The sequence below is a fragment of the Gadus morhua genome, chromosome 6 (assembly GCF_902167405.1).
Source record: "Gadus morhua chromosome 6, gadMor3.0, whole genome shotgun sequence".
NCBI lineage: Eukaryota > Metazoa > Chordata > Actinopteri > Gadiformes > Gadidae > Gadus > Gadus morhua.
In genome coordinates, this window is record NC_044053.1 from 26,862,248 (window position 1) to 26,887,591 (window position 25,344).

Below are 25,344 nucleotides of genomic sequence, written 5' to 3' on the forward strand. Positions count from 1 at the left end.
CTCTGTGCTAACATTTCTTAGTCTGGGAACAGGGCAGTGCCTCTTCTACTGATACCACGTGTTATTTCGATTAATCCTCCATTTGTTCACGTTCAAACGAGGACAAACCAACCACGTTGTCTGGGACATAGCCAAGGCCATAGACTTTATCAAGGGAGCATCTGTTCTTTTGTTCTTCACATTTTCTTTCCTATAATACTCACCCCAAACCTACCTGTTCTCACATAAACCATTCAAACCCCTGATCCAACCTGTCAAGTTGCCTTGATTTCCACTTCAAGAATAACTACTACACTCCAAAGCAACCATGGCGTTTCTAATAAGGTGATTTGTTTATTTTATAGTTCTTTACTCTGTGATTAATCAATGGCATGGACTAAATGCATTTCTTCAAATTTATCAACCAGGGTACTGCAATTGTCTCTACTACTTGCTGTGGGTTCTCAAGTACAAGGTGAGTTGACTCCAAAAGTATGAATTTAAACAGGCAGGTAACCATGTGCTAACAAGTATTCATAACAGCTTACAGGCTCGTGCTTGCTGGGCCCCAGCAGCACCAGCAGTCTCCTAGCTACGAGCAGCACCAGCTGCTCGTAGCCAGACCAGCCGCTGCAGCCACTCCAGCCACAGCCGCCACTCCAGCAACAGCAGCCACTCCAGCCACAGCAGCCACTCCAGCCACTGCAGCCACTCCAGCAACGGCAGCCACTCCAGCAACAGCAGCCACTCCAGCAGCAGCAGCCACTCCAGCAACAGCAGCCACTCCAGCAACAGCAGCCGCTCCAGCCAAAGCAGCTACTCCAGCCACAGCAGCCACTCCAGCAACGGCAGCCGCTCCAGCCAAAGCAGCCACTCCAGCCACAGCAGCCACTCCAGCCACTGCAGCCGCTCCAGCCAAAGCAGCCACTCCAGCCACTGCAGCCACTCCAGCAACAGCAGCTGCTCCAGCCAAAGCAGCCACTCCAGCCACAGCAGCCACTCCAGCAACAGCAGCCGCTCCAGCCAAAGCAGCCACTCCAGCAACAGCAGCTACTCCAGCAACAGCAGCCGCTCCAGCTAAAGCAGCCACTCCAGCCACAGCAGCCACTCCAGCCACAGCAGCCACTCCAGCTGCAGTAGCCACTCCAGCAACAGCAGCTACTCCAGCAACAGCAGCCGCTCCAGCCGCTGCAGCCACTCCAGCAACAGCAGCCACTCCAGCAACAGCAGCCGCTCCAGCAGCAGCAGCCACTCCAGCAACAGCAGCCACTCCAGCAACAGCAGCGACTCCAGCAGCAGCAGCCACTCCAGCCACTGCAGCCACCCCAGCCACTGCAGCCACTCCAGCCGCTGCAGCCACTCCAGCAACAGCAGCCACTCCAGCAACAGCAGCCGCTCCAGCCAAAGCAGCCACTCCAGCCACAGCAGCCACTCCAGCAACAGCAGCCGCTCCAGCCGCTGCAGCCACTCCAGCCACTGCAGCCACCCCAGCCACTGCAGCAACTCCAGCCGCAGCAGCCACTCCAGCAACAGCAGCAACTCCAGCAACAGCAGCCACTCCAGCAGCAGCAGCCACTCCAGCAACAGCAGCCACTCCAGCAACAGCAGCCGCTCCAGCCAAAGCAGCCACTCCAGCCACAGCAGCCACTCCAGCCACTGCAGCCGCTCCAGCCGCTGCAGCCACTCCAGCAACAGCAGCCACTCCAGCAACAGCAGCGACTCCAGCAGCAGCAGCCACTCCAGCAACAGCAGCCACTCCAGCAACAGCAGCCACTCCAGCAACAGCAGCCGCTCCAGCCAAAGCAGCCACTCCAGCCACAGCAGCCACTCCAGCCACTGCAGCCGCTCCAGCCGCTGCAGCCACTCCAGCAACAGCAGCCACTCCAGCAACAGCAGCGACTCCAGCAGCAGCAGCCACTCCAGCAACAGCAGCCACTCCAGCAACAGCAGCCGCTCCAGCTGCAGTAGCCACTCCAGCAACAGCAGCTACTCCAGCAACAGCAGCCGCTCCAGCCAAAGCAGCCACTCCAGCCACAGCAGCTACTCCAGCAACAGCAGCCACTCCAGCTAAAGCAGCCACTCCAGCCACAGCAGCCACTCCAGCAACAGCAGCCGCTCCAGCCAAAGCAGCCACTCCAGCCACAGCAGCCACTCCAGCCACTGCAGCCGCTCCAGCAGCAGCTGCCACTCCAGCAACAGCAGCTACTCCAGCAACAGCAGCCACTCCAGCCACTGCAGCCGCTCCAGCCGCTGCAGCCACTCCAGCAACAGCAGCCACTCCAGCAACAGCAGCCGCTCCAGCCAAAGCAGCCACTCCAGCCACAGCAGCCACTCCAGCAACAGCAGCCGCTCCAGCCAATGCAGCCACTCCAGCCACAGCAGCCACTCCAGCCACTGCAGCCGCTCCAGCAGCAGCTGCCACTCCAGCAACAGCAGCTACTCCAGCAACAGCAGCCGCTCCAGCCGCTGCAGCCACTCCAGCAACAGCAGCCACTCCAGCAACAGCAGCCGCTCCAGTAGCAGCAGCCACTCCAGCAACAGCAGCCACTCCAGCAACAGCAGCCACTCCAGCAGCAGCAGCCACTCCAGCAACAGCAGCCACTCCAGCAACAGCAGCCGCTCCAGCCAAAGCAGCAACTCCAGCAACAGCAGCCACTCCAGCCACTGCAGCTGCTCCAGCAAAAGCAGCCACTCCAGCCACAGCAGCCACTCCAGCCACTGCAGCCGCTCCAGCCGCTGCAGCCACTCCAGCCACAGCAGCCACTCCAGCCACTGCAGCCACTCCAGCCACAGCAGCAACTCCAGCCAAAGCAGCCACTCCAGCAACTGCAGCTACTCCAGCAACAGCAGCCACTCCAGCAGCAGCTGCCACTCCAGCAACAGCAGCTACTCCAGCAACAGCAGCTACTCCAGCAACAGCAGCCACTCCAGCAGCAGCTGCCACTCCAGCCACTGCAGCCACTCCAGCAACAGCAGCCACTCCAGCAGCAGCAGCCACTCCAGCAACAGCAGCCACTCCAGCAACAGCAGCCACTCCAGCAGCAGCAGCCACTCCAGCAACAGCAGCCACTCCAGCAACAGCAGCTGCTCCAGCCAAAGCAGCCACTCCAGCCACAGCAGCCACTCCAGCCACTGCAGCCACTCCAGCCACTGCAGCCACTCCAGCCGCTGCAGCCACTCCAGCCACTGCAGCCACTCCAGCCACAGCAGCAACTCCAGCCAAAGCAGCCACTCCAGCAACAGCAGCTACTCCAGCAACAGCAGCCACTCCAGCAGCAGCTGCCACTCCAGCAACAGCAGCTACTCCAGCAACAGCAGCCGCTCCAGCCGCTGCAGCCACTCCAGCAACAGCAGCCACTCCAGCAACAGCAGCCGCTCCAGCCGCTGCAGCCACTCCAGCAACAGCAGCCACTCCAGCAACAGCAGCCACTCCAGCAGCAGCAGCCACTCCAGCAACAGCAGCCACTCCAGCAACAGCAGCCACTCCAGCAACAGCAGCCACTCCAGCAGCAGCAGCCACTCCAGCAACAGCAGCCACTCCAGCAACAGCAGCCGCTCCAGCCAAAGCAGCCACTCCAGCCACAGCAGCCACTCCAGCCACTGCAGCCACTCCAGCCACTGCAGCCACTCCAGCCGCTGCAGCCACTCCAGCCACTGCAGCCACTCCAGCCACAGCAGCAACTCCAGCCAAAGCAGCCACTCCAGCAACAGCAGCTACTCCAGCAACAGCAGCTACTCCAGCAGCAGCTGCCACTCCAGCAACAGCAGCTACTCCAGCAACAGCAGCCGCTCCAGCCGCTGCAGCCACTCCAGCAACAGCAGCCACTCCAGCAACAGCAGCCGCTCCAGCCGCTGCAGCCACTCCAGCAACAGCAGCCACTCCAGCAACAGCAGCCACTCCAGCTAAAGCAGCCACTCCAGCCACAGCAGCCACTCCAGCCACTGCAGCCGCTCCAGCCGCTGCAGCCACTCCAGCCACTGCAGCCACTCCTGCCACAGCAGCAACTCCAGCCAAAGCAGCCACTCCAGCAACAGCAGCTACTCCAGCCACTGCAGCCACTCCAGCCGCTGCAGCCACTCCAGCAACAGCAGCCACTCCAGCAACAGCAGCCACTCCAGCAGCAGCAGCCACTCCAGCAACAGCAGCCACTCCTGCAACAGCAGCCGCTCCAGCTAAAGCAGCCACTCCAGCCACAGCAGCCACTCCAGCCACTGCAGCAGCTCCAGCCGCTGCAGCCACTCCAGCCACTGCAGCCACTCCAGCAACAGCAGCCGCTCCAGCCAAAGCAGCCACTCCAGCCACAGCAGCCACTCCAGCAACAGCAGCCGCTCCAGCCAAAGCAGCCACTCCAGCCACAGCAGCCACTCCAGCCACTGCAGCCGCTCCAGCCAAAGCAGCCACTCCAGCCACAGCAGCCACTCCAGCCACTGCAGCCACTCCAGCAGCAGCAGCCACTCCAGCAACAGCAGCTACTCCAGCAACAGCAGCCACTCCAGCAGCAGCTGCCACTCCAGCAACAGCAGCTACTCCAGCAACAGCAGCTACTCCAGCAACAGCAGCCACTCCAGCAGCAGCTGCCACTCCAGCCACTGCAGCCACTCCAGCAACAGCAGCCACTCCAGCAGCAGCAGCCACTCCAGCAACAGCAGCCACTCCAGCAACAGCAGCCACTCCAGCAGCAGCAGCCACTCCAGCAACAGCAGCCACTCCAGCAACAGCAGCTGCTCCAGCCAAAGCAGCCACTCCAGCCACAGCAGCCACTCCAGCCACTGCAGCCACTCCAGCCACTGCAGCCACTCCAGCCGCTGCAGCCACTCCAGCCACTGCAGCCACTCCAGCCACAGCAGCAACTCCAGCCAAAGCAGCCACTCCAGCAACAGCAGCTACTCCAGCAACAGCAGCCACTCCAGCAGCAGCTGCCACTCCAGCAACAGCAGCTACTCCAGCAACAGCAGCCGCTCCAGCCGCTGCAGCCACTCCAGCAACAGCAGCCACTCCAGCAACAGCAGCCGCTCCAGCCGCTGCAGCCACTCCAGCAACAGCAGCCACTCCAGCAACAGCAGCCACTCCAGCAGCAGCAGCCACTCCAGCAACAGCAGCCACTCCAGCAACAGCAGCCACTCCAGCAACAGCAGCCACTCCAGCAGCAGCAGCCACTCCAGCAACAGCAGCCACTCCAGCAACAGCAGCTGCTCCAGCCAAAGCAGCCACTCCAGCCACAGCAGCCACTCCAGCCACTGCAGCCACTCCAGCCACTGCAGCCACTCCAGCCGCTGCAGCCACTCCAGCCACTGCAGCCACTCCAGCCACAGCAGCAACTCCAGCCAAAGCAGCCACTCCAGCAACAGCAGCTACTCCAGCAACAGCAGCCACTCCAGCAGCAGCTGCCACTCCAGCAACAGCAGCTACTCCAGCAACAGCAGCCGCTCCAGCCGCTGCAGCCACTCCAGCAACAGCAGCCACTCCAGCAACAGCAGCCGCTCCAGCCGCTGCAGCCACTCCAGCAACAGCAGCCACTCCAGCAACAGCAGCCACTCCAGCTAAAGCAGCCACTCCAGCCACAGCAGCCACTCCAGCCACTGCAGCCGCTCCAGCCGCTGCAGCCACTCCAGCCACTGCAGCCACTCCTGCCACAGCAGCAACTCCAGCCAAAGCAGCCACTCCAGCAACAGCAGCTACTCCAGCCACTGCAGCCACTCCAGCCGCTGCAGCCACTCCAGCAACAGCAGCCACTCCAGCAACAGCAGCCACTCCAGCAGCAGCAGCCACTCCAGCAACAGCAGCCACTCCTGCAACAGCAGCCGCTCCAGCTAAAGCAGCCACTCCAGCCACAGCAGCCACTCCAGCCACTGCAGCAGCTCCAGCCGCTGCAGCCACTCCAGCCACTGCAGCCACTCCAGCAACAGCAGCCGCTCCAGCCAAAGCAGCCACTCCAGCCACAGCAGCCACTCCAGCAACAGCAGCCGCTCCAGCCAAAGCAGCCACTCCAGCCACAGCAGCCACTCCAGCCACTGCAGCCGCTCCAGCCAAAGCAGCCACTCCAGCCACAGCAGCCACTCCAGCCACTGCAGCCACTCCAGCAGCAGCAGCCACTCCAGCAACAGCAGCCACTCCAGCAACAGCAGCCGCTCCAGCCAAAGCAGCCACTCCAGCCACAGCAGCCACTCCAGCCACTGCAGCCACTCCAGCCGCTGCAGCCACTCCAGCCACTCCAGCCACAGCAGCAACTCCAGCCAAAGCAGCCACTCCAGCAACAGCAGCTACTCCAGCAACAGCAGCCACTCCAGCAGCAGCAGCCACTCCAGCAACAGCAGCCACTCCAGCAACAGCAGCCGCTCCAGCAGCAGCAGTCTTCTAGCTAACAGACCCAGTAGAAATCGCAGCAGCAGTCTCCTTGCTACAAGCAGGTTGACTTATATCTACTCTCCTTATTTCAAATGTCTCAGGCAAAATAATAAAATCATCAAGTTCAAACTGTCTGTTTATTGTTTATTGCTTGAGCTGCTCCCCCCGCGACCCGACCCCGGATATGCGGATGAAGATGAGATGAGATGAGATTATTGTTTATAAGCTAGTCTGAATGCCAGCAGTTGCCAGAAATGTGGAAACTCATTTGAGGAACTCCATTTTAATTGGCTCAAAATGCCTTTTCAGAATAGCAGGAGACTCCTCAACCTCTGGCAGGAGACTCCTCCTCCTCTTGTAGGAGATAAATTTCTGGAATTATTTCGAGGCCCGGTCCTAACAGGCCCAGCAATCGGGGTTTTGGAATCACTGACCTGGAACATTACTCAAGTCTAGCAACCACACTCAATACATTGACTACGTGTGGTTCTTACTACTAATGTGGCAACATCATGTAATGCTCAAACTAATACACCCAGGAGAAGTGTACGGTCAACATGACCTAGAACGGAGTGCTCCTAGTTTGCTACTTGGTGGGACATGGATTAGCCATTACAAGATACACTAATCAACATCTACTTATTTACTAAACACTGCATCTCTACCACAATATAATATTAGTGTAACGTTTTCCAGCTTTTTATGCATTCATACATATTGTTTTGTCATACAACATAAACATAACCCTGATACCAACAGCCGCCATCATCGGCAACATTTTTACTAGTCAAGTCAGCTGTCCCAACTCATTAGGCACAGTGATTATGATTGAGTTACACCTTACTTTAAACCATGGTTTCTCAACGGGGGCCACTCCAGCCACTGCAGCCACTCCAGCCGCTGCAGCCACTCCAGCCACTGCAGCCACTCCAGCAACAGCAGCCACTCCAGCAGCAGAGGCCACTCCAGCAACAGCAGCCACTCCAGCAACAGCAGCCGCTCCTGCCAAGGCAGCCACTCCAGCAACAGCAGCTACTCCATCAACAGCAGCCACTCCAGCAGCAGCTGCCACTCCAGCAACAGCAGCTTCTCCAGCAACAGCAGCCGCTCCAGCCGCTGCAGCCACTCCAGCAACAGCAGCCACTCCAGCACAGCAGCCGCTCCAGCCGCTGCAGCCACTCCAGCAACAGCAGCCACTCCAGCAACAGCAGCCACTCCAGCAGCAGCAGCCACTCCAGCAACAGCAGCCACTCCAGCAACAGCAGCCGCTCCAGCCAAAGCAGCCACTCCAGCCACAGCAGCCACTCCAGCCGCTGCAGCCGCTCCAGCCGCTGCAGCCACTCCAGCCACTGCAGCCACTCCTGCCACAGCAGCAACTCCAGCCAAAGCAGCCACTCCAGCAACAGCAGCTACTCCAGCCACTGCAGCTACTCCAGCCGCTGCAGCCACTCCAGCAACAGCAGCCACTCCAGCAACAGCAGCCACTCCAGCAGCAGCAGCCACTCCAGCAACAGCAGCCACTCCTGCAACAGCAGCCGCTCCAGCTAAAGCAGCAACAGCAGCCACTCCAGCCACTGCAGCCGCTCCAGCCAAAGCAGCCACTCCAGCCACAGCAGCCACTCCAGCCACTGCAGCCGCTCCAGCCGCTGCAGCCACTCCAGCCACTCCAGCAACAGCAGCTACTCCAGCAACAGCAGCCACTCCAGCAGCAGCAGCCACTCCAGCAACAGCAGCCACTCCAGCAACAGCAGCCGCTCCAGCAGCAGCAGTCTTCTAGCTACCAGACCCAGTAGAAATCGCAGCAGCAGTCTCCTTGCTACAAGCAGGTTGACTTATATCTACTCTCCTTATTTCAAATGTCTCAGGCAAAATAATAAAATCATCAAGTTCAAACTGTCTGTTTATTGTTTATTGCTTGAGCTGCTCCCCCCGCGACCCGACCCCGGATATGCGGATGAAGATGAGATGAGATGAGATTATTGTTCATAAGCTAGTCTGAAATGTGAAAACTCATTTGAGGAACTCCATTTTAATTGGCTCAAAATGCCTTTTCAGAATAGCAGGAGACTCCTCCTCCTCTTGTGGGAGATCAATTTCTGGAATTATTTCGAGGCCCGGTCCTAACAGGCCCAGCAATCAGGGTTTTGGAATCACTGACCTGGAACATTACTCAAGTCTAGCAACCACACTCAATACATTGACTACGTGCGGTTCTTACTACTAATGTGGCAACATCATGTAATGCTCCAACTAATACACCCAGGAGAAGTGTACGGTCAACATGACCTAGAACGGAGTGCTCCTAGTTTGCTACTTGGTGGGACATGGATTAGCCATTACAAGATACACTAATCAACATCTACTTATTTATTAAACACTGCATCTCTACCACACTATAATATTAGTGTAACGTTTTCCAGCTCTTTATGCATTCATACATATTGTTTTGTCATACAACATAAACATAACCCTGATACCAACAGCCGCCATCATCTGCAACATTTTTACAAGTCAAGTCAGCTGTCCCAACTCATTAGGCACAGTGATTATGATTGAGTTACACCTTACTTTAAACCATGGTTTCTCAACGGGGGCGGTACCGCCCCCTGGGGGGCGTTCGCACAACCTAGGGGGGCGCTGGGAACGTGATTCCAGCCTATTTTCATTTATTGGTTTCTGTCTCAGCAACTTTTTACTGTCTATGCGCAGTGGAACAGTGATAACACAGCGCGGTTCGGTCCTGCACACGCCCGGACTCCCGTTACATCAGCTATCGTCATGATCTCTATAGTTCCGCTGATAAACATAACCCAATTTCGCGGGTTAACAGTTCAATAACCAACACCAAAAACAATCAAACATGGCCGATAGCAAGAAAAAAATATCAAATTTTGTTTCATAGTCCGTTTTCCTCCTTCCTCTTGTTCAGTTCCAGCTGCTCTGAGCGTAGTCTCGACGAAAAGGCTGTTGCATTTCAAATACAAAATATATAGGCCTTATTAGGCCTCTGCGCGCGATCTGTTTTCGTGGAGTCCGCGTTGCCCGGGCCGCAGTGCCCGTGGTTCCCGGGCCATTCATTCATTCGTTCACGGGGCATGGCGGGAGTCGCGGGAGACGCGGGAGTGGTCGCGGTGCCCAAGGTCAAGGTGCCCGGGCCGCAGGGTGCCGCTCTCTCTCTCTCTCTCTCTCTCTCTCTCTCTCTCTCTCTCTCTCTCTCTCTCTCTCTCTCTCTCTCTCTCTCTCTCTCTCTCTCTCTCTCCCTTCCCCCTGTCTCTCTCCCTTCCCCCTGTCGCTCTGGAAGTTTAATTGCATGTCATGAATATTCATTAATATTTTTTGCACCAAAACCCACTCAGAGGGCATTCATTGCTATTAGTGTGACCAACGCAAAATCAATGAAAAACGATGCATTGACAACTGTGAGTGGGGTTGTTAGTTTATTTTTATTTTTTCATTGGGGGGCGCCAGAGGATCAGGGTAAGGTCAGGGGGGCGTTTGCTCAAAAAAGGTTGAGAACCACTGCTTTAAACCAATCAGTGACAGAAAACAATGTGATTGGATGTAAATAATTGTTTAAACCTTCAGCAGCTGTCTTGATACTGTTTGGCTTGATGGCAAGCGAAGAAGGTGCAGGAGTGGAGACGTGTCGGTGCGAGAGAAAGCGGGTCCAAACAAACTGTACCGTGAGTGTAACCATGGTAGATATGTGGGATGGTGAGGGTTGGACAGATATGGAGACTATTTAAACAAAAATTGCAAGGAAAAAAATCACGGTCCGAAGGAGGTAGTGAAGGAGAGAGCAAACTGAGGCAATCTGTTAAAAAGAAGAAAAGTATTACGAGAGCAGTATTGAGGAGGTAAAGGAGGAATGGATAGTAATTATCACGCGTAGCAATGATAAGGAACATTTCCATCCAGTTCAGGGGACCAAAGCAATTGAAAAAGAAATTGGGAAAATAACATTTACAAAACTATTGAATAACAGAAGAATTCTTATTTCTCATTTCAGGAAATGATCCTTAAAATGTCTCATCTTGATGGTTTAAGGATTAAGGCCCATGGAATGGAAATGGCAGCAAAATTGTGTGGGGTAATTAAAAATGTCAATGGAAGAGGTCAAGATCATGGGTGGGAAAGTGATTGAAGCTAAACGACTTCAAAACAATAAAAGGGGAGTTAAACAAAATAGCTTATCAGTACTGCTTGTTCTTGATAACACAATGTCTTTTGAGATCCATATTGGTTGGTTAAACTACAAAGTAAGGTAGTACATTCATACATACAGCTCAACAATGCAAATGGAAGCAGGGATGTGCAAAATGTGGAGGGAAGCACGAGTATTGCAAATGCAATAAAGATGCTAATTTTAAATGCTGTGATTTTGGAGCATATTGCGGCTTTTGCTGGATGTGTGGTACAGAGGTAAGCCAAAGAAGTGCAGAGAATTAAGATCATTAACAAAGTATAATATGCTGAGGCCCTAAAAACTGTTAATTCAAGTGAAAGCACGTAGACAAGGACAAATTTGTCAATTCAAAACATCAGTGGAAATCCTACTCACAGAGACACTGTGCCCCAGTGTCTCTGTTTTTAGGCATCAAATATCTGAAAGTTGAAGATATTCGTGGTTGGTTAAGGGCGAGTAATGATGGAGGGTCTCTAAACGATAGCTTAGAGACCCTCCATTATAGTTGATATAATAATGGTTTTCCTTCTCTTGCAGTGGAATGCTTTAGAAGCTTGATGCAAATGGTGAAGAATTTAAGCGGTTTATAGAAGAAGCAGAAGTCAGACCTGATATTGTTTGCATTCAGGAAGCCTGGCTTCGACCTCACCTTGATTTCATTTTACCTGGGTATGAGTCAGTAAGATCTGATAGGATTGGGAGTTAAGGCGGCGGCTGTGCAACATTTGTAAGGGAAGGGATGGCATTTAGAATCGACTATAACAGAAATAGAATGTGTACTGAATGAAATATGTAAAACAGATGGCAACATGGCAGTATTCACTTTTATAATCCTCGCCAAGAAATATTTGATAGTATAATAAAGAAACAAGGAAATAGAAGACAAACAGGCAGTTTGGTGATGTTAATGCTCATAATAACCTTTGGGGAAGTAGACATACTGATAGCATCGGGGAAGCAGTGGAAGAATTAATGGATATAAGACAGCTAGTTTGCCTAATGGAAATGGTACATGGATCGACATTCATATTAACACAATGTCCTGTTTAGACCTTACGCTAGTATCTAATGATATTGCAACCTCTGCCGAATGAAATATTAAAAGTAGCTCAAGTATTGGAAGCGATCATTTCCCAATAATACGGCATCAGATATTTAGCTAGATATACAAAAAAGACCAAGGCATTAAAAGTTTGAAAAAGCAGATTGGAATAAATGCAAAGAAACAAGTTGTAAAGTAGCAGAAGCAGTTTCAGTTTCAGTAAATAGCATACCATTCAAGTTGGTGGGTGGGCAAAGGGAAAGGGTTCCATGGTGAATTTTTTTTTATTTATTTTTTTATTATTTATTTAGTCCTCGGAAGACACATTGAGGATTAAGATCCTCATTTTCAATGGTGCCGAGGGTACAACAGGAGTTAATACATTGGAAAGAAAAAAGAAAATAAATATAAAATTAATATGCATATAAAATAAATACAGTAAAATACAATGGTTGGGTCAAGAGTAACAATCATTGCAGGAGAAGGCAGGTGTACATATGATAAGACTTGTGAATTCCTTAAGTGAAATAAATGAGCACAACCTTAGTGATTTTTGGACCTCATTCCAAATGAAGGGTGCCTTAAAACAGAAGGCTTTCTTCCCCAGTTTTGTGTTGGCATGTGGCAGATGTAATGTAAGCAAGCTTAGGGAGCGTGTATTGACGGTGTTACGGTTCCAGCTTATGAGAGAGGCGAGATATGGTGGCATTAGCCCAATGATTGTTTTATAAATTAAAATGTTCCAGTGAAAATCCCTTCTTTCAGACAGGGCTGGCCAGCCAACCTTGTTATACAAAGTGCAGTGGTATGTGCCATAGCGGTCTCCTGTTATAAAACGTAGGGCAGAATGGTACACAGCATCCAGGGTTTTTAGGGTGCTGAGGGATGCATTGCCATAGATTACATCACCATAATCTAAAACTGATATAAAAACAGACTCAATAATATGTTTTCTGGCTGGAAAAGTAAAACAGCATCTATTTCTGTATAAAAAAAACAATTTGATCCTAAGCTTTTTAGTGAGTTGTTTCACATGTGATTTAAAATCAAGCTTCTCATCTACCCAAATGCCTAGGTACTTGTAGCTGGTGACCCTTTCTAGAGTGGTACCATTTGTAGAGCAGAGTTTTAAGCTGTTAAAATCAGTGCTTCTAGCTTTAGTAAAAAGGATCCATTTGGTTTTTGCACAGTTAAGAACAAGTTTCAGGTCACTTAACTGCTTCTGTAGTATGTGGAAGGAGAGCTGCAATGAATTTATGGCAGAGTCAATGTTTGAGGCACTGCAGTGCAGAACTGTGTCATCCGCATAAAGATGAACTTGACAAAATGGAGTGAGTGTGGAGGCAATTTCATTTATATAAATAATAAAAAGTAAAGGTCCAAGGACAGAGCCTTGGGGTACCCCCTTGTCAATATCTAAAAAAGGCGATATTATTTTGCCCACCTTTACACATTGGGAGCGACCAGTCAGATAACTTTTAAACCACTGAAGGCTCATATGGTCAAAGCCCATAAGTGACAATTTGTTTAAAAGCAGGTGGTGGTCCACAGTGTCAAAGGCCTTTGAGAGGTCCACAAATAGTGCAGCACAATGTTGCTTATTGTCCAAGGCAGCAATGACATCATTCACCACAAGGGAGGCTGCAGAAATAGTGCTATGTCGGGCTCTAAAACCTGATTGAGATGGACTCAGGAAAGAGGATAGTGATAAAAATGATTTTAGCTGGGAATTAATAAGGGATTGAAGAATTTTTGAGAGACATGATAGTTTTGAAATTGGCCTGTAGTTGTTCATGTTATAAGTGTCACCACCCTTGTGCAGTGGGAGAACATGAGCTGTTTTCCAGGTTGAAGGGATAACACCAGTTGTTATGGAAAGATTGAAGATGTGAGTAATATATTCAAAAATTACAGTAGCTGAGGTTTTCAGAAAGAAAGGGTCGAGCTTGTCATCTCCAGTCGATTTCTTTTGATCAATTTTGATCAGGGCATTGCAGACCTGGGCTGAGTCTAATATTGTCAGACTAAGGCTGTTCTCAGAGAGTGGAGCTGAGATAGCGGGGGGTGTGCAGGGATCTGCTTGAGGATCTGTAGTATGGACATTTTTATCAAAAAGGTGCCCAGCTGCAGCAAAATGTCTGTTAAAAGCAGAGCAAATGACCGAGGGCTCAGTTAAAACAGTGGAGTCCTCTAAAATGCTAGCAGGCAGGCATGTACTGCGCTCACCTTTCAGACTTTTAATTGCTTTCCAGAAATCACCTGGTCTATTGGACGATTCAGTGAATTTTTGTAAATAAAAATCTGCTTTACCTCTCCTTATTGCTGATGTGCATTTATTTCGCAATTGTCTAAATGTAAGCCAGTGGGCATGGTCATTGGTCTGTCTTGCTAGGTTCCATGCCTTGTTCCTGGAACAATGCAATTTAGCAAGTTCATTGCAGTACCAAGGGTTGACTTTGTCCTTAGTCCTGCATTTTTTATAGGGAACATGTTTGTCACCTATAAAGTTAAAAGCTGTGGTGAAGTGTTTTAGGGCCAGATCAACATCAGGTATTTTGACAGTATCTGCTATGTCACTGTAAAAAAGGTCATGTAAGAAGGCCTGCTCATCAAAGTGCTTAAAATTCCTTTTCATTACTACCCGAGAGCCACATTTCTGCAACCTCAAGTCACGGATGCATATTATGGGGCAATGGTCACTGATCCCCAAGTCTAAAACACAATTTGCAACATATTTTTCTGGTTTGTTGCAAAAAATTAAATCAATTAAGGTTGATTTATAAAAGTCTTTTAGATTAGGACGAGTGGGCACAGAAATTAGTTGGATTTGAAATTTGAAATTAGTTGCATTTGTCCTCTGACCGGTTAAATGCAGGTCAGAGGACATCTCCTTCAGAGCTTCTGAGGCATCAGTTGACCAATCTAAATTAAAATCACCCAATACAATCAGTTCTGAGTCAGTAAAAGGCATAAACAGTTCTGCCATCTTGTTTAAGGCCATAGTCGGGGCACTAGGGGGTCTGTAGACTCCAATGACAATAATGGAATTATTGTAGCCAAAGTCAATTCTTAGGGAAATAAATTCAAAGCATTTTGGGATGGATACAGTGTTTAAAATAACGGCAGCATAGGTGCTTTTAACGTAGACAGCTACACTACCACCCCTGCTGGCCCTATCAGATCTGTAGATGTTATATCCCTGAATATACACAGTTTGATCTTCTATATCTTTATGAAGCCAAGTCTCAGATATGACCAATATGTCAGGGTTTGCTTGGCTTACTAAAATATTAATGTGGTCCAGTTTGTGACGGCTCAGCAGACTTCTTATGTTAATGTGTAGGAAACCCACCCCTTTCCTATTTCTAAATTCATGGGGGTCATTTATAAATCTAGTGACATTTTGCTTCACTGTACATGGGTTGTGGTGCGGTGAAATATCTTGTATCTGCAACAAGCCCCTGAGAGTTTGTGTTCTGAAATGTCGCGGCGGACGAGTTTTCCTCTGCGAGATCAGGGTTGAAATGTAAAGTTGATCAGGCAAATCAACTATCTTGGGGTTCCAGTAGAGGGAGCTAGTTTCGGGCTTGGAATGTTGCTGAACCGCAACCTGGCCCTGGTAGGAAGGTTCCGGGGTGTGGGCTGTGGATAGTCAGTAAGAGGAAGTGTGTACAGCGTATAGGATGTTTGCTGCTAGGTGTTGAGAGCCAAGGGAGTTTGGGTGGATGCCATCAACTTTAAAAAAAAGCTGCACGGTTCCAGAACAGGTTAAAATTCTCAATAAATTTGAAATCGTTTGCATCAACAGCAGACTAGAGCCAAGTGTTGAGGCTTAAGAGCCTGCTGAAGCGCCAGTTCCCACGGCCTAATGTTGGCATGGGCCCGGAGATAAAAAACATCTTGCCACTTTGTTTGCACAAATTAAAAAGACAGTTAAATTCATCTTTGATCGTCTCCGACCCTTTGGTGAAGATGTCATTAGTTCCCACATGGATTATAATCCTTATAATTGAGGATGGAAGTGAGGGAATGAGCTCCTGGAGTTTTTTAAGAATTGTGGAGACCGTAGCTCCGGGAAAACACTTTGTGATAGCGTTGAAAAACCGCACTGACCTGATGATCGAGTCTCCTATGATCAGGGTGGATGGGGGGAACAAGGGGGGGATGAAAGGTGATTTCGGAGACCTGGCTGATGGTGTGGGCGATAGGCCCGCAGCCGACTGCACAGGGAGTGCATCGGCCTGGTCCACCAAATCAGAGCGGGGGCAGCCACCACCGCAAACTCTTACTGAAGCTGGATGAATGAAGTCACCGGAGCGCCTGAAGACAGCGTCCCTTAAAATCCTACGGCGGTAGGAGGATGGCTTATTCCAAGCAGCAGCCGATCGTTGCTGGGGCTCGTCCGCTGCTGAGGTGGTGTCCCTGCCGATGGTGGCTGCTGCCCGGATTGAAGGGGGCACAGCAGCGGCAGGGTCGGAGTAAGATCCCCCGTCTTGCGATGGTCGAGTGTACGATGAGGCACTCCGGTCCTGCGTCTGTGGGTCCGTGGATGTCGTCGTATCGGACGCCGGCTGGAAAGCCACATCATCATGGGTAGGGGTCTGGCCCGGTGGCGCTGGCGTCGTAGAGAATGTTACAGCGGCAGCTGCAGCCCGGACCAGGGGATGAGTCGACTGGCGCGTCGAGGAGTTTGTCGAGATGGCTGGGATGACAACGATTGGATTCTCGCTGTCGGCCAGCAGCTCAAACCTGTTTGACACACTTAGTCGGGGTGGAGAGTCTCCGTTGATGGTTCTTTTCTTCCTCTTGCGAACCCCAACTTCGGTCCAGGATCGACCGATGGATCCCAGATTATGGTATCCTGTGTGGCACCACTCATGGACGCGAGGCGCCTCGACTGGCTCGAGGCATCTTCCACGAAGCCGGTAAGTAGAGTTTATTTTTTCCGAAGCTCATCTGACAGCCTACGGATGTCCTCCAGTAGATCAGCAATTTTCTTATTTGCCTTTTTTAATTGTATCTCACTGGACACGCTAGCGGGACAGGGTCTCATTTTTGGGCAGTTTTCGTAAAAATGTTTTTTGAAGATGATGGCGGTATGCTAATGCTAACGCCTGGGTGCAGCGGCTTCTGTGCATGTAATGCACACAGACACAAACCCACGGTTTGTGTCTGTTATGGAGTTGGATTTAACTAATTACTCACACTAAGCAGTGTTATGTGAGCAGCACCATCTTGGATCACAAGCGGTGGAGACTCGAAATGAATGTACAGGAGCAATTAAATGAATGTACAGGAGCAATTAAAGAATGAAATAGTTAAAGAATGTTCCTTGCCTTTTGCATTAATAAATTATCCTTTTACCCAAACTGTCTGCCATTGGGTAAAGTGCAACGGATGCTGAGATTACCATAAATGAATTGGTAATAGTATTAGATGGAGCTGGGAATACTGATACTGGAGAGGACCAATAAAGCTATATGATGTTCAAAGAACTGCAAATTCGTTAAATTAATTGAATGAATTAATCTTGCACATATTGAATAAAATGGGGGAAGAAGGGAAAATGCCAAAAAGTTGGAAAAGTGCATTCCAAAAGTGCATATTGCCATTTAATAAACCTGGAAAGGATGCAAACAATGCAGGTTATTAAAGGTCCCATGACATGAAAATCTCACTTTATGAGGTTTTCTAACATAAATATGAGTTCCCCTAGCCTGCCTATGGTCCCCCAGTGGCTAAAACTTGTGTTTGGTGTAAAACGAGCACTAGCTGTTCTGCTCGCCTTTGAAATAACGGAGGCTCAAGCGCGCTGATTTTGAATGTCTTTATTTATGTCGTCATAAAGCATCTAAGCTCCTTTCCTTAAGGCCGATATATGCTCTGTTTTAGACGTAACGCGTAAGCACGTAAGATACATAACCCCCCCTTGCGCGGTAAAATATCCCCCCTTACGTGCTTAAGTGCGTCGGCCAAAATTCCTGACTATGCGACTAAAACACTACGGCCCTACGCAGCTCGCAAAGACTGTGATTGGCCAGCTAACCACATCCTTTCAGGAGCCTCACATTTCCGGTTTTACAGCATAATAGCGCCATTTTTAAAAGGCCGTGACAGAAGCGAATGAAGAATTTTGAAGAAGGAGAAGAAGAAAACACAAGAACGAATTATGATAATTATAAATATAAACAAGCCAGCGATTTCCACTTCCACGCCCACAGATTCGTTCGTTGCTCCCCCTACTGTTCTGGCGGAGAATCCCCTTGCGACACGCGCAATCCTTAAGGAACCTTAAAGGAACCGTAAATCAAAACTTGTCTAAAACAAGTCCCTTGTGTAAATTACGTGCTTACGTCTCTGCGTCTAAAACGACCCTAAATTGGCCTTTATTACTCTGCCTGGCCCGCCCAGAGACACGACCGTGCGAGCGCCACATGTGTGTGTGTGTGTGTGAATACACACACTGTAGCGCAAGTGTTTCTTGTCGGTTCTTTGACGTCTCTTGTATTTCCACAACGAGACTGTAGTGGGGGTTATCTGAGCCATGGTTGAGAAGGAATTGGGGGAAAGGAACTTTGGCTTTGACTCGCTGAAGTAGGATACATGAACTGCGACATGCCGCCGGTTGCCGCGAGGCACCATCGCCCGGCAGCGGGCAGCCGGCAGCAGGCAGCGTGCGGTTCAGTCTACTTCAGATTGATGTGAAAGTGGAAGAACCAGAGACGTCGCAGAACCCGACAAAGTCGTTTGTGATTCATAATATCCTCTGGAGGCGCACACAGCTTTTGGCCGTGATAATATGCATTATATGATATAGATATCTATGATATTATTTTGATGTAGAGCTCCAGGACTGTAACGCTAAGTGTTGTACACTTCCTTGTTATTTGGATAACCGTTCTGCTTTTGGTGTTATGGCGCATAACACGTCAGACTCTCGTCTCTGGTATTTCTACAACGAGACTCGTATTGGGGGTTATCTCAGCCAAGGTTGAGAATGAATTGGGGGGAAGGAACTCTGGATTTGACTCCCTCAAGAACATGAACCACGACATGGAGGAGAAAGGGATTGTTGGCGGCGAATGTCTCCCGCTTGAGCCCCGCTGAGGGACCACCGCCAGAGGCGGAGGTGCCTAAGCCCTGCCCGGCATCAATCCCTTTCTCCTCCTTGTCGCGGTTCGGTCTAGGCCTACTTCACATTGATGTGGACGTGGAAGAAACAGGAACGTCGGAGAACCCAACGCGGTCTTTTGTGATTCATAATATCGGCTCACACAGCTTTTGGCCGTGATAATATATATTATATGATATAGATATCTATGTAGGCTATATGATAATATTTAGATATAGAGCTCCAGGACTCCCGTGTGTTCTAGAATATTTACAGAACACGGCTAAAGGCTGTGTGCGCCTCGCCATTGCGATACATCCACTGTAAACAGAGCGCATGGTACCGTGGCTGCAAGCTGCTCAGGGCCACTCCCCCACCCTCCTCCTTGACCCGCCTCGCTCCTCCTCATTTGCATTATAGCTACAGACGCTAAAACAGCGCATTTGGGGGAAGCTCAATGTGCGACTGGCTCGGAGTGGCTGTGACTCTGCACCACGGCTAAATTTCGGGAACGTCTTTGAATACTGTGTTAGTTGCCCACTAATACCTATATTAAAGAATACATAAAATAGCATGTCATGGGACCTTTAAAGACCTATTGGCCTAACTTCCCATCTCTGTAAATGGATGGAGAAAATTCTAGTTAGGAGACTAAAATATATTCTTGAACAAAGAGGACTTTTTGCTCCATATCAAAATGGTTTTAGGAAGGGGCGGTCAACTATAGATGCTGTAGTTAAAGGTCCCATGGCATGCTACTTCATGGATGCTTAATTATTGAATAGAGTTTTCGCTTGCACGTGTTGCGAGCTCAACCTCTAGTTGTACTCCGGCGGGAGTCCTGGAGCTCTATATCTAAATGATGTCATATTATGCATAAATATCTATATCATATATATTATCACAGCCAAAAGCTGTGTGTGCCTCCAGACGATATTATGAATCTCAAACGACTGCGTCGGGTTCTCCGACGTCTCTGATTCTTCCAGGTTCACATCAATCCGAAGTAGACTGAACCAAGACATGGAGGAGAAAGGGATTGTTGCCCGCTTTTGTTTACCGCGATTGTCTCCCGCTGGAGCTTCGCTGCCGAGGGACCACCGCCTCGGCAGCGGGAAGCGCTTAGGCACCACCGCCTCCTGCAGCGGGCAGCGCCGGCGGTGGTGCCTCGGCAGCGGGCAGCATGAAGCGGGGCTCAAGCGGGAGACAATCGCGGGCAACAATCCTTTTCTCCTCCATGTCTTGGTTCATGTACTTCAGGGAGTCAAAGCCAAAGTTCCTTCCCCCAATTCCTTCTCAACCATGGCTGAGATAACCCCAACTACAGTCTCGTTGTGGAAATACCAGAGACGTCAAAGAACCAACGTGTTATGTGGCATAATACCAACAGCAGAACAGTTATCCAAATAACAAAGAAGTGTACAACACTTGCGTTAGTGTGTGTAATCATCGGCTATGTAGATGATGGGGCAATTTGGACAAGGGGAAGAGATACTTCAATAGTGCTGAATACGATTAAGAAAGAAGTTAGAAATGTAGAAGATTGATACCATACAACTGGAGTTTTAAAGGTCCCATGGCATGAAAATCTCCCTTTATGAGGTTTTCTTACTTAAATATGGGTTCCCTTGGCCTGCCTATGGTCCCCCAGTGGCTAAAACTTGCGTTCGGTGTAAAATGAGCACTAGGGGTTCTGCTCGCTTTTGAAAAAATGGAGGCTCAAGCGCGCTGATTTTGAATGTGGTCCCTTGTGTCGTCATAAAGGATCTAAGCTCCTCCCCTTTCTCTGCCTTGCCCGCCCAGAGAATTTGGCCCGTCAATGAGACACGGCCGTGCGAGCGCCACATGTGTCTGTTTGTGATTACACAAGCTGTAATGCAAGTGTTTGCTGTTGGTGTTATGGCGCATAACACGTCGGTTCTTTGGCGTCTCTTGTATTTCCACAACGAGACTGTAGTTGGGGTTATCTCAGCCATGGTTGAGAAGGAATTGGGGGAAAGGAACTTTGGCTTTGACTCCCTAAAATTGTGAGATGCTGCCTGCCGCCGCGAAGCACCACCTCCCCGCAGCGGGCAGCGGGCAGCCGGCAGCCGGCAGCGCGCGGTTCAATCTACTTCAGATTGATGTGGAAGTGGAAGAACCAGAGACGTCGGAGAACCCGACGAAGTCGTTTGTGATTCATGATATCGTCAGGAGACGCACAAAGCTTTTGGCCGTGATCATATGTATTATATGATATATCTATGTATTATATGATATTATTTAGATATAGAGCTCCAGGACTGTAACGCAAGTGTTGTACACATCCTCAGGAGCGTCGCTAGCAATTGAAAACATTCAGACTGTAGCCCAGAAGTTAGAGACCTTTTAAAACGGGGGTTTGGGGGTTTCTCCCCTGAGAAAATTTGAAAATCGGGCTGATGAACATGCAATTGCAACGTAGTTTGAGAAGTAAAGGAAAGACCAATCGTCATGTCTGACTCAAGTGGAGGCAGGCCTACTGAGCAGGTTAATGTTTACGTTAAGGATAGGAAAGTGCACCACATACACCAGCAGCCTAAATGAGACATTAGAAAAGCCTGTAGCCAAATAAACACTGTCATGCGCCTACCCGATGTCAAGTGGACCGGGTTAAATTCACTCTGCGGGTCTCCTTAATCTGTGCAAACTAGAGCAGCACTAGACAGCAATATCGAAGTGATGCGCTATGCATAGAGAATCAAATTTGCAACATTTAGCAACAAATGATTCTAAATCTAAGTCAGAATTTTACTGGCTACAATATTGCATCTGTCAGTTGTGAAATTTGCTGAACAAAATGTTAAACTTCAATAATTGTTCATAGTCATAGTCAAGTCATCGGCGGAAAAACACGGCACACGCAAAGTACATCCATGGAATCAGCCGTTCAAAACCAGTCTGCATGAATCGTATGACACCAGGGGATGCGGACAAGGAATACAACGCAGGGGGGAACATGAGAGCCCAAGCTCGCCGCATACTAGTAGCCTTGGTGCTTAAATAATAATGTTGATGTGGCAATTTAGCTCAAAGGATATTTGCTATATATTATATCTTCAAACCAAGTTATATGACATTACAGTGGACCTGTTTGCAGGAGCCCAAGCTTATAGTTCTGTTAGGTCAAAGCTGTAAGTATGTTTCTTACTGATTTGACCCTCTGTGAGTCAGCACTGGGTTCTCCATCGTTTGGGGATAGGGTCTTTGTATGGGCATTGGGGTGGGAGGGAGGTTGGGGGGGGGGGGGGGGGGGGCTGACAGAAGTTGTTCGCTATTTTGGCTGTTATGTGTACCTTATGTTTACTTTTCTTACCTGTCATGTTTATTTTGGTTGCGTTATTTTTATTTATTTTTTATCTTCCCTCTTCAACTTTGGTAGGTGTGGGGCTCCATGCTCATTGTCTTTCTATATCTTAGTATCTAACAAATGGCTACTGATACTAGTAATTCAGGAATTCCACACTTTGGATCCTCAGTGAGGTTTGTGAGTTGGAATTTTAGAGGTATGCAAAGCCCTATTAAAGTCGAAAGTATTTGCTCATTTGAGACAACACACATGCGCACTAAGGACCAGGGGTCTCATTTATAAAACTGTGCGTGGGATCGTTACTAAAAGTGTACGTGCGCCCGAAAGCCAAGTTTTGCGTGCGCCGAAAAATATTCAGATTTATAAAACCCTGCGTACGCACACCGTACGCAATCTTTGCTTCATAAATCAGAGTGCCTACAAGTGTGCGCAGCTGAATCAGCTTCACGTTCCGCCCTGTACACGCCCCTTTGACCATAAATGGTCAATGCAAATGACCACATGAATGCGATCTGCATATAAAACAGACTCAGATGTAAGTATTATGTCTTATCGGAAACAATGGCAGAAGGACTGAGAAAATCAAAAAAGGCAAAATTTCTCGGAGGTTGAAGTGGAGACACGAAAAGTAGTTTTGTTCGGCGGTCACGGGATTGGGATCGCCAACAACAAAAAGCAGAGTGAGCGGCAACATGTTGCTGCAGCAGTGAACTGTGTCAGTAGCACGGAGCGCACAGTCCCAGAATTAAAAAAGAAGTGGTCTGACATAAAGGTAGGCTACATATTTTTATGTAGCCTACCATTGAATCGTTATGGTGCCTGAAGACCCTCTGCCTCAGAATCCTGCCATTTGCATGGTCCGCCAGAAGTGCCATATGGTGCAGCATTACCACGGCGCTCACCTCTGTATTTATAGGGTTACGGTAATAAGACTGACCGAGAACACCTTGGATAATCAGTTTGTAATCACCCACGTAAAATTTTCTTGAACATGTCATGAAAAGCATCAAGAGTAACGGACAATGATTGTGATGAGGAGTGTGGCTTGGTTTTCCACACTTGGGATTTAATTGACATTTGATTATGTGTTTATAATGTCACATAAAAATATTATGTTATTGACACATGTTGGACAGATGCTTTATTCCATGCAGTCGCGCCGTCAGTGGACAGTATGGAGTGACGGGATTTAATATAGAGATTTTTTTATTTTTTCTATTCTAAGGAGATGTTTCTGGAGTTATAACTGAGAAATAACGCAGTTGACTTAAATTATTCTGATTACATACATTTAACGCATGATACGGGTTAAAATTAAATTTATGAAGGGCGATGATAAAACATAATCGTTCTTCTCACTCTACAATTATTCTGTCTGACTTCAGTTCATCACCACACCATCTATGTCGCCAATTCTCCTTTTCCTCAAAACCATGCGTACGCATGGGTCAGAGTTTGCTTTGCGCACATTCTCCCGTCAAGTTGGTTTTTTATAGATCACAACCTTGGCGTGGAAAGTCACGTACGCCAATTTCATCCCCGTTTTGTGCGTACGCAACGGTTATAAATGAGACCCCAGGTCAGTTCCTCTCCTACTGATACCAGGTGTTATTTCCAACAATCCCCAATTTGTTTATGTCCGAACAAGGACGAACCAACCACGTTTTCTGGGACATAGCCATGGCCATATACCTTATCAAGGGATACTGCATCTGTGCTTTTGTTTTTCACATTTTCTTTCCTATTACACTCACCTCAAACCTACCTGTTCTCACTTAAACCATCTATTCAACCCTCTGATCCAACCTGTCAAGTTGCCTTGATTTCCACTACAAGAATTACTACTACGAAGAAAAAGTACACAACGCAGAGTCTATACGAACAGCTTAGAAATAAGCTGAAACCTAACAATATTTTATTGAGACACTTCTCATTTTAGTGATGTAGGGCAAGGCACACAGGTTTACTCTCCAAATAAACCATGGCTTTTCTAATAAGGTGATTTGTTTATTTTGTAATACTTTACTCAGTGATCAATCAGTAGTATGGACTTGATTCATTTCTTCAATTTTTTTTACCAGGGTACTGCAATTGTCTCTACTACTTGGGGTAGTAGAGACTGTGGGGTATCAAGTACATGGTGAGAAGTATCAATTTAAACAGGCAGGTAGTAATGCTAACAAGTATGCATTACAGCTTACAGCCTCGTGCTTGCTGGGGCCCAGCAGCAGCAGTTGCCTAGTTACCAGCAGCACCAGCCATCTCCTGGCTACCAGCCCCAGCAGCAACAGCAGTCTCAAAGATACCAGCAGCAGCAACAGCAGTCTCCTAGCTACCAGCAGAAGCATCCCCATTACCAGCAGTCTCCTAGCAGCCACTGCAGCAACAGCAGCCACTGCAGAAACTGCAGCCACTCCAGCAACAGCAGCCACAGCAGTCACTCCAGCAGCAGCAGCAACAGCAGCCACTCCATATGGAGGATCCACTCCAGCCACTGCAGCCACAGCAGCAACTCCAGCAACAACAGCCACTCCAGCAACAGCAGCCACTCCAACAACAGTGGCCACTCTAGCAACAGCAGGCACTGCAGCCACTCCAGCAACACCAGCAATAGCAGCCACTCCAGCAACAGCAGCCACTTCATTAACAGCAACCACTGCAGCAGCGGCAGTCTCCTAGCTACCAGCCCCAATAGCAACGGCAGCAGCAGTCTCCTAGCAACCAGCAGCACTAGCCCGCAGGTCAACTGATTATCTACTCCTTATTTCAAATGTCTCGAGCAAAATAATAAACTGATGAATTTCAAATTGTCTGTTTATTATTTAGAAGATAGTCTGAATGCCAGCAGTTGCCAGGATGTGGAAACTCATCTGAGTAACTGCTTGGCTCAAAATGCCTTTTCAGAATAGCCTAGTTTCCTTACACTAGGCTAATCTAAAAAGGCACTTTGTAAATAATTATGAGTAAGCTCATCATTTAATGGTTGGCATCACTCAATGTGGGGAATTTAATTTGGGAAGCAGGGTTACTTTGATGTGCGGAAATGCTTGCCCTCTTTATTGTATATTCATGGCCCAAAGCAAAGGAGATTATCTTCTCCTCCACCTCTAGCAGGAGACTCCTCCACCTCTAGCAGGAGGCTCCTCCACCTCTAGACCTCTAGCAGGAGACTCCTCCTCTAGCATGAAACTCCACAACTAGCAGGAGACTCCTCCAACTCTAGCAGGAGGCTCCTCCACCTCTAGCAGGAGACTCCTCCACCTTTAGCAGAGACTTCTCGGCCTTCCTAGGCTATGGCTAGCATCTAGTCTAGTTGGCTTGAAAGCTCTAGAACTTCTGTCAAGATTCCTAC

The 25,344-nt window shown here is 49.2% G+C and overlaps 1 protein-coding gene across 1 annotated transcript in view; it reads right to left on the reverse strand.

Moving 5' to 3' along the window:
* The window catches only part of LOC115545893 (actin filament-associated protein 1-like 2), a 134,347-nt gene that overhangs the window by 89,188 nt on the left and 19,815 nt on the right, over positions 1-25,344 (reverse strand). The window lies entirely within an intron of this gene.